Source organism: Lathyrus oleraceus, chromosome 7, assembly GCF_024323335.1.
Source record: "Lathyrus oleraceus cultivar Zhongwan6 chromosome 7, CAAS_Psat_ZW6_1.0, whole genome shotgun sequence".
In the NCBI taxonomy this organism is placed as follows: domain Eukaryota; kingdom Viridiplantae; phylum Streptophyta; class Magnoliopsida; order Fabales; family Fabaceae; genus Lathyrus; species Lathyrus oleraceus.
Window position 1 is genome coordinate 6,902,983 of NC_066585.1, and position 16,073 is coordinate 6,919,055.

Here is a 16,073-nt window from a genome sequence, read left to right on the forward strand (position 1 = left end):
AAGTATGAATCTAATTTTAATTGATTCCATTTTGATGATAGGTTGTAGCTTGAGAAGTATGAGAATGGTTGTTGGAACAACATATCGATATAAGCTTAGTATCTTTATAGGTAAACACAAAGGGTATTCTATGAAGCTATTACATTTACGGACTCTTGATTATAAAAACACATAGTTGCGTCTCATTCATTTTTTCAACTCTTTATTCTCAATGGATTTATGTAATGTTTACCACTTAGAAAAATTTAAACTTAATTAATTTTTACATGAAATGCTAATTTATTGATAGCTATAGAAAATGTCGGTTGACACTCAATTTAATGTTGATAATGTCTATGACAATACATTGCATATAAGTGAGGTATAGATATAGTGTAAGAACAAAAATTGTTCTACAACAGATTCCTTGATTTTGATGATAACAAAGGATGAAACCAAAAATGGCACCCTAACGAAAAGTTTCTAAGTGTGCAGGGTTCTATAGAAAGAAGTAAGAAATCTGATGATGTCATCAGATAGAGTATCAGATCAGAAGCATATTATCAAATGATCAGAAGCTCTGAAGTAGAAACAAGCTCAAGAAAGTCTAACTCTGAACTAAACAACAAGTATCAGAAGCATCTGAACAAGAAGTAAGTCCTAGAACCTCTGACTCTCAACAACGCTATCTGAAGAATCTATTTAGATCAACATTTCAGAAGCAAGATTCCAAGGTTCTCTAGAAATACAAATACTCTGATTACGGATTTGCTAATCATGAAATAGTAACGTTGAAGACAAGTAAAGATTTTCAAATGGATTTCCTAATTGAGAAAGAGACGTTAATCTCCAATCTCAATAAAGAAAATACTACTTGTGGTAAGTAGTCATTTCAAGAAGAAAAAGTCATCCTGCATTAGCTAATTATGTGATGGCGTAACTTCATCTCAATATCCACCAGTTTCAACTACTACTTCAACTGATCTATATAAAGGATTGCAAATCAACTTTCAGCGACACACGAGAGAACAATCAGCAAGCCAACAAGCAAAAATTATACTGAAACACCAAGTCAAGAAAAACACTCTTCTCTCTAAGATCTTCACGAAGCTTTTGCTTATTACGTGAAAAACTTTTGTTCTTTACATTGTAATATTTGCTTTCTTAGAAGCACTCTAGATTACAATTTATCTTTCATCTCTTTGTTTGTTGATTTCCTCAAGTGACTTAGTGTAGTCTGTAGACTTGAGAGGGACTAAGAGATTTTTCTCTTAGGCGTTGTTTGTAATCTTTCAAGATTAGTGGATTAAGTCCTTGTTGAAGGCGAAATCACCTTGGCCGGGTGGACTGGAGTAGCTTTGTGTTATAAGCGAACCAGTATAAAATCCTTGTGTGATTTTCATTTTGAAAAGCGCTTATTTTTTGAAGTAGCACAGACACAATCAGATAGATCCACGTAAAAATGCATAAATATGTATCTTTTTTAAACCGACAAAAAAATATAATTATTTTTCTCAAAGATGAAAGATCCTAATCTTGATTATTATGTATTATAATCTTTCCCAATTCATCTTAACTGTTAAGATAATTTCCTATATTTTGTAGGTGTTGACTATAGTCTACAATCTCTAATTAATGAACAAAATTATAACGAACAAAATTGTGTATAAGTTCTTAAATGTGTTTGTTGTAATCAATTACTAAATTTAAATTGACATATAAGTGAGTAATAATTAATAAAATATACAATAGATTTATAAAATTATTATTTAAGTATTTTATTTTCTATTTCTATTTTATTATTTATTTTTTATAAGTTAAGTGACTACATATTAATTTTAAATATTGTAGTTATTAATAATTTTATAATAAAAATTATAAATCAACAATAATCAAATCTTATCTAATGATCTAAGACATGTTTTGAAAGATGGAATATTGTGTTTATTAATATATTAGTTGTTACAAATATATCTCTTTATTAACTATTTTGGTTATAAATTTATTTTAAATAGTCATTTTAGCTATTGAATTATTTTTGTTAGAAAATCATGTGAAATAAAATAGTAAATTGGATTAATGATAACCAAAATAGTGTAAGTGCTCTATTTATTGATTATTTTCGTCAAAATGCATAATAAATGTATATGAAGTGTTTGCTTAATCATTGCAACGATTGAATTTTGTTCTCAAATTGAAGATGGAAAATGAATAGAAACAAAGAAAATCCAAACTTGTATCTAGTAGCAATGTAGCATATGATACCTATTCCCATATGATACCATTAATTACATAAACTATAGTACAATACTTAATTACCTTACCACCACAAAATCAATTACCACGTTTTAATGATTATTCATTTTAAACAAGCTTTCAAACCTATTTGGAGGTAGTGAGTTTATTAAGGCATGTTTTCGTATTTTTTAAGATGCTTTGAAAGATGGAATATTGTGTTTAATATATATTAGTGTTACAAATATATCTCTTTATTAATATCTTGATTATAAATTATTTTAAATAATCATTTTAGCTATTGAATTGTTTTTTGTTATAAAATCATGTGAATAAAAATAGTAAAATTGGATTAATAATAACCAAAATAGTGCTAAGTGCTCTATTTATTGATTATTTTCGTCAAAATGCATAATAAATGTATTGAAGTGTGTGTTTAATAATTGCAACAATTGAATTTTGTTCTCAAATTTTAAGATGGAATATTGAAATTGAATAGAAACAAAAGAAAACCCAAACTTTGTATCTAGTAGCAATGTAGCATATGATACCTGATACCATATGATACCAAACTTTGTATCTATTTAAAGGTAGTGAGTTTATTAAGCATGTTTTCATATTTTGGTAAGTGTTCTCATAAATAATTGTTTTGCATTTTGTCCCATTAATAATTGGCTGAATTTTGCATGGTTCTTGCTTGCTATTAGCATGTATTCTCAAATCTATTTATTTTGATGAAAGTAACTTGTTTTGCATTTGAGTAAAAGACAGAAAAATAATGGACAAGTAATTCATGTGATAAAAATGTCTCATAATAGCATAATTACATTTTTAAAACAAACAATGCTATAAAGAATTTAGTGAAATACAGTAAGCCAATTGCTATAAAACGAGTCCATTACACATTCATCATCATGCAACTTAAAACTTTGTAAGCATAAATCATTATATTTTCTACATACCATCTTCCAAGTTATTTTCACATCTAATTCATTATACTTGTTGTGAAGCACTACACTTTCATATTTTTCATTATTTCGCCGACCTCACTCCAACATATTCTTTGAAGATATCAATGTAAGGTTTAAGATTGTCTTGTTATACATACTTATTTCGTCCAATATTTGTCACCCTTAAGTTATAATATGTGATATATTTAATGTCAATTATTGATTTTTGCAGATTTCTTTCCGTCAATTTTAGCATGGCCGGCCCAGGTATTTTCGTTATAATTGTAATTTTTTTATCTATGTTTCTGCAATTCAATAGAATTTGCTTCATATTAAGTTAAATTCTTTTACTTTTTCAGGAATGGATGCTCCTCCTTTTTACGTCATCTTGATAGCAGTTGGCGGTTTAATAGTTTTTTTATTTTTTGGTTATTATTACTCGCGTTGGAGATATTATAGACGTCAATATCTTGTTCGAATGATTCAAGAGAAATCAGTGAGTCAACGTTTGACTCATCTGTCTCACTCCAACACACTGAAAATCAGTGTATGATATGTGTCTATGAGTTTGAAGATGGGGAAATAATTCATAGTTTGCCATGCGGGCATGCATTTCATAAAAAATGTTGCCCCAATATTTATTAAAATGGCTCTTACCTGCCCCATTTGTAGGGCAAAGATTTGAAGCATATTAATGTAATATTTTATATTCAATATTAATGTAATAAAGTTTATATTAAGGTAAAAAAAGTGTTATGGTGTTTGAGAATGAATATAATAATATATAAATTAATATATTATATTTATAATTATATATTTGTAATATTTTATTTTTAATATAACTACCTTGAAAGTCATGCTATGAACCATTTTATTTATTATATAAATATTATATTAAGACTATTTATTGAACAATTTTGATCTATTGAGAGTGTAAATAAATATAATAGATAACATTAATTTATCGACGAGAATATAAATGCTAACTACTTTCATTTAAACATTTACACTTTTATTTGTTGATATGTAAGAGACTCACTATTTCTAAAATAGTATTAGAGGGATGTAAACACTGGTTATTCCATACTATAATTGTTTATAATTGAACATGTAAATTAAAAAACAAAATTAATGTTACATATTTCATAAACATATATAAATATGGAATATTAATTAAAAATTGAACAAAATAACATATTAAAATGAATAAAAGTATAAAAAAAAGTATACCGTCAATATCTTATCAACCAGGCAAAAGAAACAAGTTGTTTCTTTTAGAATTACGTTGGTACAAAGAAGAAAAAAATTACATGATTTGGCATTTACTAAATCAATCTACGTTATCTCCTCTTTTTATTATAACTTTTGTAAAAATATTGGTATCACAAGTATTTTTAAATATTTATTTTTTTTTATGTTGATTTGTTTTTCAATATTATTATAAATTATATTTTGAATGAAAAGTAAAAACAATTATAATAAAAAGGAAGGAAATATTAATTACCGAAGTGTAAGCATGTTTAAGAGGTATATGGATAATTAAGATTCAAAGCAATCATACATTTGCAAACGTTCTCAAATGTGAGAGTGCTCTTTCTGACAATTAAAAACAATAGTATTAAACGCATGCAATAAATTGCAACGGTAATTTTTGCAACTGATAGAAAAATAAATACAACAATATTAATAGTAATTAATATGACAATGTATAATTTTCAACGGATAAAAATTAACGATAATAAATTTAATAACGGTAATAATTATAAATAGTCACCTATTTATTACTTTTATTCACAATTAATTTTATTTTCAATTTGTTTTATCTCATTTAATTAATTTTTCTTATATTGTCAATGCATCCCAATCAACATAATGTAAAACGGTAGTATTCTTTTTTTTATTTCATTCAACAAAAACTCATATTTTAAAAATGCATCTCTTATTCACACAATAATCTAAATTTTTAAAACTCCCACAATTTCAACTTGATAAAACATATATGAAAATATATTGGTAGAAGAATAACAATTATTGAAAAATATTTTTATATAATTTTTCTTTTATTTTGTACTAGTAATTATTTTAACGTTATATTCTTTTAATAAATTATTATTATATATCTATATATATATATATATATATATATATATATAAATGTATAATTATTTTTTTTGATATATTTGAATTAAATTGTTTCGATTATATTTTTTTATTAATATAAATACGGAATATATTATAGGATTTGATGGAATTCATTTGAGTTTTTGTTGAGTTGTATGAATATTCAAACGATATAAAAGTTGTTTAGAAAATAAAAAGGTGTAATATAATATAAAAAGTAAATAATCTCATTTAAAAACCCAAAATGAAGATGGATCTGAGTGCTCTTTTATTCATATATTGTTCAATTTGGTATTAAATGTAGTGAGTGCATATTTTTAATGCAATGCCACTTTTTTTTTCTAGCAGCAGCAAGTGAATTCGGGTTAACATTTGAAGAAGCCATGGAGAGCGATTGTGTACATATTCCTGAGTTGTTGCTCATTTTCCCACATCAGTTAAGGAGGTAAAGATGAAAACATTTATCATGTTTGCAATGCCAAAGAGTATAAGACATATATACAATATATATTCAATTTGTTTGATGACTCCTATTCTTAAAGTTTTGTTCTTCTCCTAGATTGATCTATTATGAGACATCCAATTGCTTGCTTTTTTTACTCCTTTTATTCAAAAGTATGAATCTAATTTTAATTGATTCCATTTTGATGATAGGTTGTAGCTTGAGAAGTTTGAGAATGGTTTTTGGAACAACATATCGATATATGCTTAGTATCTTTATAGGTAAACACAAAGGTATTCTATGAAGCTATTACACTTACTGTCTCTTGATTCTAAAAACACATAGTTGCGTCATTCATTTTTTCAACTCTTTATTCTCAATGGATTTAATGTAATGTTTACCACTTAGAAAATTTAAACTTAATTAATTTTTACATGAAATGCTAATTTATTGATAGTTATAGAAAATGTCGGTTGACACTCAATTTAATGTTGATAATGTCTATGACAATACATTGCATATAAGTGAGGTATAGATATAGATATATTATGTTGGAAACAAGGTCACTGAAAAAGTCATTTTAAATTATTTAGAATTACATTAAGCAGTGATGATTATGCTATAGTTCATTTATTTGGTATTCAGTGATGATTATGCTATAGTTCATTAATTTTTTTACATGTAGAATATCATAGAAGTGCAGTGAACTGTTGTGCTAACAAGCATATTTGTCACCACCATGCATTTGTTGTGTCAAAATAGTATAATAAGTTACTGCTCTTTTACTGTCCAATCCGGTTGATTCTCAACTATTTTTGTAAATATTGTTTACTTTGAATATTCAGTACTTTTACATAGTGGTATCTCATGTAACATTTAAATTATAAATGTATTTAGTGAATATAGTAGTATTATAGGTTACTTTGATTATTCAGTACTTTATAGGGGATGTAATTTCTGGTTGAGTTATATAATTCCAACTGTCTCCAATAGTGAATATAATGGAATAATATCTCATGTTAAAATTATAAATGTACCTTTCTATGTTAAATATCACATAAGCTTTATGATCTTCGGGCAATATCAATATGGTTTTGTATAAAATATGGTTAGTATAAGTGGCTTTTTGTTTAGGAAATTTAATTCTAAAAACAAAGTATGACGAGTACAATGAAAAAAGAAAGTGTTAGTTGTTCATGTGGTTTATCATGTCAATTGCAACATAAAAAAGGTTGTAGGTACATATGTATAGATTGTAGAAATAAAAAAATTGCTATTACTTAATCACTATCTTGGCCATGCACCGATAGTTCATTTATAGTTATAAGAGTTGATTTTAGAATACTATTCAATCAATTCAAATATATCACTTAATCACTATTACTGACATAAGCGATCACATAGAATTTAAGATTTTATTGATAATTAAATAAAATTATATGAAGTAGCACGAGACACAATCAGATAGATCCACGTAAAAATGCATAAATATGTATCTTTTTTTAACCGACAAAAAAAATATAATTATTTTTCTCAAAGATGAAAGATCCTAAATCTTGATTATTATGTATTATAATCTTTCCCAATTCATCTTAACTGTTAAGATAATTTCCTATTATTTTGTAGGTGTTGACTATAGTCTACAATCTCTAATTAATGAACAAAATTATAACGAACAAAATTGTGTATAAGTTCTTAAATGTGTTTGTTGTAATCAATTACTAAATTTAAAATTGACAATATAAGTGAGTAAATAATTAATAAAATATACAATAGATTTATAAAAATTATTATTTAAGTATTTTATTTTCTATTTCTATTTTATTATTTATTTTTTATAAGTTAAGTGACTACATATTAATTTTTAAATATTTGTAGTTATTAATAATTTTATAATAAAAATTATAAATCAACAATAATCAAATCTTATCTAATGATCTAAGACATGTTTTGAAAGATGGAATATTGTGTTTATTAATATATTAGTTGTTACAAATATATCTCTTTATTAACTATTTTGGTTATAAATTTATTTTAAATAGTCATTTTAGCTATTGAATTATTTTTGTTAGAAAATCATGTGAATAAAAATAGTAAAATTGGATTAATAATAACCAAAATAGTGCTAAGTGCTCTATTTATTGATTATTTTCGTCAAAATGCATAATAAATGTATATGAAGTGTGTGTTTAATAATTGCAACAATTGAATTTTGTTCTCAAATTTTAAGATGGAATATTGAAAATTGAATAGAAACAAAAGAAAACCCAAACTTTGTATCTAGTAGCAATGTAGCATATGATACCTGATACCATATGATACCAAACTTTGTATCTATTTAAAGGTAGTGAGTTTATTAAGCATGTTTCATATTTTGGTAAGTGGTTCTCATAAATAATTGTTTTGCATTTTGTCCCATTAATAATTGGCTGAATTTTGCATGGTTCCTTGCTTGCTATTAGCATGTATTCTCAAAATCTATTTATTTTGATGAAAGTAACTTGTTTTGCATTTGAGTAAGAAGACAGAAAAATAATGGACAAGTAATTCATGTGATAAAAATGTCTCATAATAGCATAATTACATTTTTAAAACAAACAATGCTATAAAGAAATTTAGTGAAAGTAAGTAAGCCAATTTGCTATAAAACGAGTCCATTACACCATTCATCATCATGCAACTTACAACTTTGTAAGCATAATATCATTATATTTTCTACATACCATCTTCCAAGTTATTTTCACATCTAATTCATTATACTTGGTTGTGAAGCACTACACTTTCATATTTTTCATTAATTTCGCCGACCTCACTCCAACATATTCTTTGAAGATATCAATGTAAGGTTTAAGATTGTCTTGTTATACATACTTAATTTCGTCCAATATTTGTCACCCTTAATATTTATAATATGTTGATATATCTTTAATGTCAAATTATTGATTTTTGCAGATTTCTTTCCGTCAATTTTAGCATGGCCGCCCAGGTATTTTCGTTATAATTGTAATTTTTTTATCTATGTTTCTGCAATTCAATAGAATTTGCTTTCATATTTAAGTTAAATTCTTTTACTTTTTCAGGAATGGATGCTCCTCCTTTTTACGTCATCTTGATAGCAGTTGGCGGTTTAATAGTATTTTTTATTTTTTTGGTTATTATTACTCGCGTTTGGAGATATTATAGACGTCAATATCTTGTTCGAATGATTCAAGAGAGAATCAGTGAGTCAACGTTTGACTCATCTGTCTCACTCCAACACACTGAAAATCAGTGTATGATATGTGTCTATGAGTTTGAAGATGGGGAAATAATTCATAGTTTGCCATGCGGGCATGCATTTCATAAAAAATGCTTGCCCCAATATTTATTAAAAATGGCTCTTACCTGCCCCATTTGTAGGGCAAAGATTTGAAGCATATTAATGTAATATTTTATATTCAATATTAATGTAATAAAGTTTATATTAAGGTAAAAAAAGTGTTATGGTGTTTGAGAATGAATATAATAATATATAAAATTAATTATATTATATTTATTAAATTATATATTTGTAATATTTTATTTTTAATATAACTACCTTGAAAGTCATGCTATGAACCATTTTTATTTATTATATGTAAATATTATATTAAGACATATTTATTGAACAATTTTGATCTATTGAGAGTGTAAAATAAATAATAGATAAACATTAATTTATCGACGAGAATATAAATGCTAACTACTTTCAATTTAAACATTTACACTTTTATTTGTTGATATGTAAGAGACTCACTATTTCTAAAATAGTATTAGAGGGATGTAAACACTGGTTATTCCATACTATAAATTGTTTATAATTGAACATGTAAATTAAAAAACAAAATTAATGTTACAGATTTCATAAAAACATATATAAATATATGGAATATTAATTAAAAATTGAACAAAATAACATATTAAAATGAATAAAAGTATAAAAAAAGTATACCGTCAATATCTTATCAACCAGGCAAAAAGAAACAAGTTGTTTTTCTTTTAGAATTACGTTGGGTACAAAGAAGAAAAAAATTAACATGATTTGGCATTTACTAAATCAATCTACCGTTATCTCCTCTTTTTATTATAACTTTTGTAAAAATATTTGGTATCACAAGTATTTTTAAATATTTATATTTTTTTTTATGTTGATTTGTTTTTTCAATATTATTAATAAATTATAATTTTGAATGAAAAGTAAAAACAATTTATAATAAAAAGGAAGGAAATATTAATTACCGAAGTGTAAGCATGTTTAAGAGGTATATGGATAATTAAGATTCAAAGCAATCATACATTTGCAAACGTTCTCAAATGTGAGAGTGCTCTTTCTGACCAATTAAAAACAATAGTATTAAACGCATGCAATAAATTGCAACGGTAATTTTTGCAACTGATAGAAAAATAAATACAACAATATTAATAGTAATTAATATGACAATGTATAATTTTCAACGGATAAAAATTAACGATAATAAATTTAATAACGGTAATAATTATAAATAGTCACCTATTTTATTACTTTTATTCACAATTAATTTTATTTTCAATTTGTTTTATCTCATTTTAATTAATTTTTTTCTTATATTGTCAATGCATCCCAATCAACATAATGTAAAACGGTAGTATTTCTTTTTTTATTTCAACTCAACAAAAACTCATATTTTAAAAATGCATCTCTTATTCACACAATAATCTAAATTTTTAAAACTCTCCACAATTTCAACTTGATAAAACATATATGAAAATATTATTGGTAGAAGAATAACAATTATTGAAAAATATTTTTTATATAATATTTTCTTTTATTTTGTACTAGTAATTTATTTTAACGTTTATATTCTTTTAATAAATTATTTTCTTGTATTATATATATATATATATATATATATATATATATATATATATTATATATATATATATATATTATATATATATATATATATTAAATGTATAATTTTTTTTTTATATATTTGAATTAAATTGTTTCGATTATATTTTTTTATATAATATAAATACGGAATATATTATAGGATTTGATGGAATTCATTTGAGTTTTTGTTGAGTTGTATGAATATTCAAACGATATAGAAAAGTTGTTTAGAAAATAAAAAGGTGTAATATAATATAAAAAAGTAAATAAATCTCATTTAAAAACCCAAAATGAAGATGGATCTGAGTGCTCTTTTATTCATATATTGTTCAATTTGGTATTAATATGTAGTGAGTGCATATTTTTAATGCAATGCCACTTTTTTTTTTCTAGCAGCAGCAAGTGAATTCGGGTTAACATTTGAAGAAGCCATGGAAGAGCGATTGTGTACATATTCCTGAGTTGTTGCTCATTTTCCCACATCAGTTAAGGAGGTAAAGATGAAAACATTTATCATGTTTGCAATGCCAAAGAGTATAAGACATATATACAATATATATTCAATTTGTTTGATGACTCCTATTCTTAAAGTTTTGTTCTTCTCCTAGATTGATCTATTATGAGACATCCAATTTGCTTGCTTTTTTTACTCCTTTTGTATTCAAAAGTATGAATCTAATTTTAATTGATTCCATTTTGATGATAGGTTGTAGCTTGAGAAGTTTGAGAATGGTTTTTGGAACAACATATCGATATATGCTTAGTATCTTTATAGGTAAACACAAAGGTATTCTATGAAGCTATTACACTTACTGTCTCTTGATTCTAAAAACACATAGTTGCGTCTCATTCATTTTTTCAACTCTTTATTCTCAATGGATTTAATGTAATGTTTACCACTTAGAAAAATTTAAACTTAATTAATTTTTACATGAAATGCTAATTTATTGATAGTTATAGAAAATGTCGGTTGACACTCAATTTAATGTTGATAATGTCTATGACAATACATTGCATATAAGTGAGGTATAGATATAGATATATTATGTTGGAAACAAGGTCACTGAAAAAGTCATTTTAAATTATTTAGAATTACATTAAGCAGTGATGATTATGCTATAGTTCATTTATTTGGTATTCAGTGATGATTATGCTATAGTTCATTTAATTTTTTACATGTAGAATATCATAGAAGTGCAGTGAACTGTTGTGCTAACAAGCATATTTGTCACCACCATGCATTTGTTGTGTCAAAATAGTATAAAATAAGTTACTGCTCTTTTACTGTCCAATCCGGTTGATTCTCAACTATTTTTGTAAATATTGTTTACTTTGAATATTCAGTACTTTTACATAGTGGTATCTCATGTAACATTTAAATTATAAATGTATTTAGTGAATATAGTAGTATTTATAGGTTACTTTGATTATTCAGTACTTTATAGGGGATGTAATTTCTGGTTGAGTTATATAATTCCAACTGTCTCCAAATAGTGAATATAATGGAATAATATCTCATGTTAAAATTATAAATGTACCTTTCTATGTTAAAATATCACATAAGCTTTATGATCTTCGGGCAATATCAATATGGTTTTGTATAAAATATGGTTAGTATAAGTGGCTTTTTGTTTAGGAAATTTAATTCTAAAAACAAAGTATGACGAGTACAATGAAAAAAGAAAGTGTTAGTTGTTCATGTGGTTTATCATGTCAATTGCAACATAAAAAAGGTTGTAGGTACATATGTATAGATTGTAGAAATAAAAAAAATTGCTATTACTTAATCACTATCTTGGCCATGCACCGATAGTTCATTTATAGTTATAAGCAGTTGATTTTTAGAATACTATTCAATCAATTCAAATGATATATCACTTAATCACTATTACTGACATAAGCGATCACATAGAATTTAAGATTTTATTGATAATTAAATAAAATTATATGAAGTAGCACGAGACACAATCAGATAGATCCACGTAAAAATGCATAAATATGTATCTTTTTTTAACCGACAAAAAAAATATAATTATTTTTCTCAAAGATGAAAGATCCTAAATCTTGATTATTATGTATTATAATCTTTCCCAATTCATCTTAACTGTTAAGATAATTTCCTATTATTTTGTAGGTGTTGACTATAGTCTACAATCTCTAATTAATGAACAAAATTATAACGAACAAAATTGTGTATAAGTTCTTAAATGTGTTTGTTGTAATCAATTACTAAATTTAAAATTGACAATATAAGTGAGTAAATAATTAATAAAATATACAATAGATTTATAAAAATTATTATTTAAGTATTTTATTTTCTATTTCTATTTTATTATTTATTTTTTATAAGTTAAGTGACTACATATTAATTTTTAAATATTTGTAGTTATTAATAATTTTATAATAAAAATTATAAATCAACAATAATCAAATCTTATCTAATGATCTAAGACATGTTTTGAAAGATGGAATATTGTGTTTATTAATATATTAGTTGTTACAAATATATCTCTTTATTAACTATTTTGGTTATAAATTTATTTTAAATAGTCATTTTAGCTATTGAATTATTTTTGTTAGAAAATCATGTGAATAAAAATAGTAAAATTGGATTAATGATAACCAAAATAGTGTAAGTGCTCTATTTATTGATTATTTTCGTCAAAATGCATAATAAATGTATATGAAGTGTTTGCTTAATCATTGCAACGATTGAATTTTGTTCTCAAATTGAAGATGGAAAATGAATAGAAACAAAAGAAAATCCAAACTTTGTATCTAGTAGCAATGTAGCATATGATACCTATTCCCATATGATACCATTAATTAACATAAACTATAGTACAATACTTAATTACCTTACCACCACTACAAATCAATTACCACGTTTTAATGATTATTCATTTTAAAACAAGCTTTCAAACCTATTTGGAGGTAGTGAGTTTATTAAGGCATGTTTTCGTATTTTTTAAGATGCTTTGAAAGATGGAATATTGTGTTTAATAATATATTAGTTGTTACAAATATATCTCTTTATTAATTATCTTGATTATAAATTTATTTTAAATAATCATTTTAGCTATTGAATTATTTTTGTTATAAAATCATGTGAATAAAAATAGTAAAATTGGATTAATAATAACCAAAATAGTGCTAAGTGCTCTATTTATTGATTATTTTCGTCAAAATGCATAATAAATGTATATGAAGTGTGTGTTTAATAATTGCAACAATTGAATTTTGTTCTCAAATTTTAAGATGGAATATTGAAAATTGAATAGAAACAAAAGAAAACCCAAACTTTGTATCTAGTAGCAATGTAGCATATGATACCTGATACCATATGATACCAAACTTTGTATCTATTTAAAGGTAGTGAGTTTATTAAGCATGTTTTCATATTTTGGTAAGTGGTTCTCATAAATAATTGTTTTGCATTTTGTCCCATTAATAATTGGCTGAATTTTGCATGGTTCCTTGCTTGCTATTAGCATGTATTCTCAAAATCTATTTATTTTGATGAAAGTAACTTGTTTTGCATTTGAGTAAAAAGACAGAAAAATAATGGACAAGTAATTCATGTGATAAAAATGTCTCATAATAGCATAATTACATTTTTAAAACAAACAATGCTATAAAGAAATTTAGTGAAATACAGTAAGCCAATTTGCTATAAAACGAGTCCATTACACCATTCATCATCATGCAACTTACAACTTTGTAAGCATAATATCATTATATTTTCTACATACCATCTTCCAAGTTATTTTCACATCTAATTCATTATACTTGGTTGTGAAGCACTACACTTTCATATTTTTCATTAATTTCGCCGACCTCACTCCAACATATTCTTTGAAGATATCAATGTAAGGTTTAAGATTGTCTTGTTATACATACTTAATTTCGTCCAATATTTGTCACCCTTAATATTTATAATATGTTGATATATCTTTAATGTCAAATTATTGATTTTTGCAGATTTCTTTCCGTCAATTTTAGCATGGCCGGCCCAGGTATTTTCGTTATAATTGTAATTTTTTTATCTATGTTTCTGCAATTCAATAGAATTTGCTTTCATATTTAAGTTAAATTCTTTTACTTTTTCAGGAATGGATGCTCCTCCTTTTTACGTCATCTTGATAGCAGTTGGCGGTTTAATAGTATTTTTTATTTTTTTGGTTATTATTACTCGCGTTTGGAGATATTATAGACGTCAATATCTTGTTCGAATGATTCAAGAGAGAATCAGTGAGTCAACGTTTGACTCATCTGTCTCACTCCAACACACTGAAAATCAGTGTATGATATGTGTCTATGAGTTTGAAGATGGGGAAATAATTCATAGTTTGCCATGCGGGCATGCATTTCATAAAAAATGCTTGCCCCAATATTTATTAAAAATGGCTCTTACCTGCCCCATTTGTAGGGCAAAGATTTGAAGCATATTAATGTAATATTTTATATTCAATATTAATGTAATAAAGTTTATATTAAGGTAAAAAAAGTGTTATGGTGTTTGAGAATGAATATAATAATATATAAAATTAATTATATTATATTTATTAAATTATATATTTGTAATATTTTATTTTTAATATAACTACCTTGAAAGTCATGCTATGAACCATTTTTATTTATTATATGTAAATATTATATTAAGACATATTTATTGAACAATTTTGATCTATTGAGAGTGTAAAATAAATATAATAGATAAACATTAATTTATCGACGAGAATATAAATGCTAACTACTTTCAATTTAAACATTTACACTTTTATTTGTTGATATGTAAGAGACTCACTATTTCTAAAATAGTATTAGAGGGATGTAAACACTGGTTATTCCATACTATAAATTGTTTATAATTGAACATGTAAATTAAAAAACAAAATTAATGTTACAGATTTCATAAAAACATATATAAATATATGGAATATTAATTAAAAATTGAACAAAATAACATATTAAAATGAATAAAAGTATAAAAAAAAGTATACCGTCAATATCTTATCAACCAGGCAAAAAGAAACAAGTTGTTTTTCTTTTAGAATTACGTTGGGTACAAAGAAGAAAAAAATTAACATGATTTGGCATTTACTAAATCAATCTACCGTTATCTCCTCTTTTTATTATAACTTTTGTAAAAATATTTGGTATCACAAGTATTTTTAAATATTTATATTTTTTTTTATGTTGATTTGTTTTTTCAATATTATTAATAAATTATAATTTTGAATGAAAAGTAAAAACAATTTATAATAAAAAGGAAGGAAATATTAATTACCGAAGTGTAAGCATGTTTAAGAGGTATATGGATAATTAAGATTCAAAGCAATCATACATTTGCAAACGTTCTCAAATGTGAGAGTGCTCTTTCTGACCAATTAAAAACAATAGTATTAAACGCATGCAATAAATTGCAACGGTAATTTTTGCAACTGATAGAAAA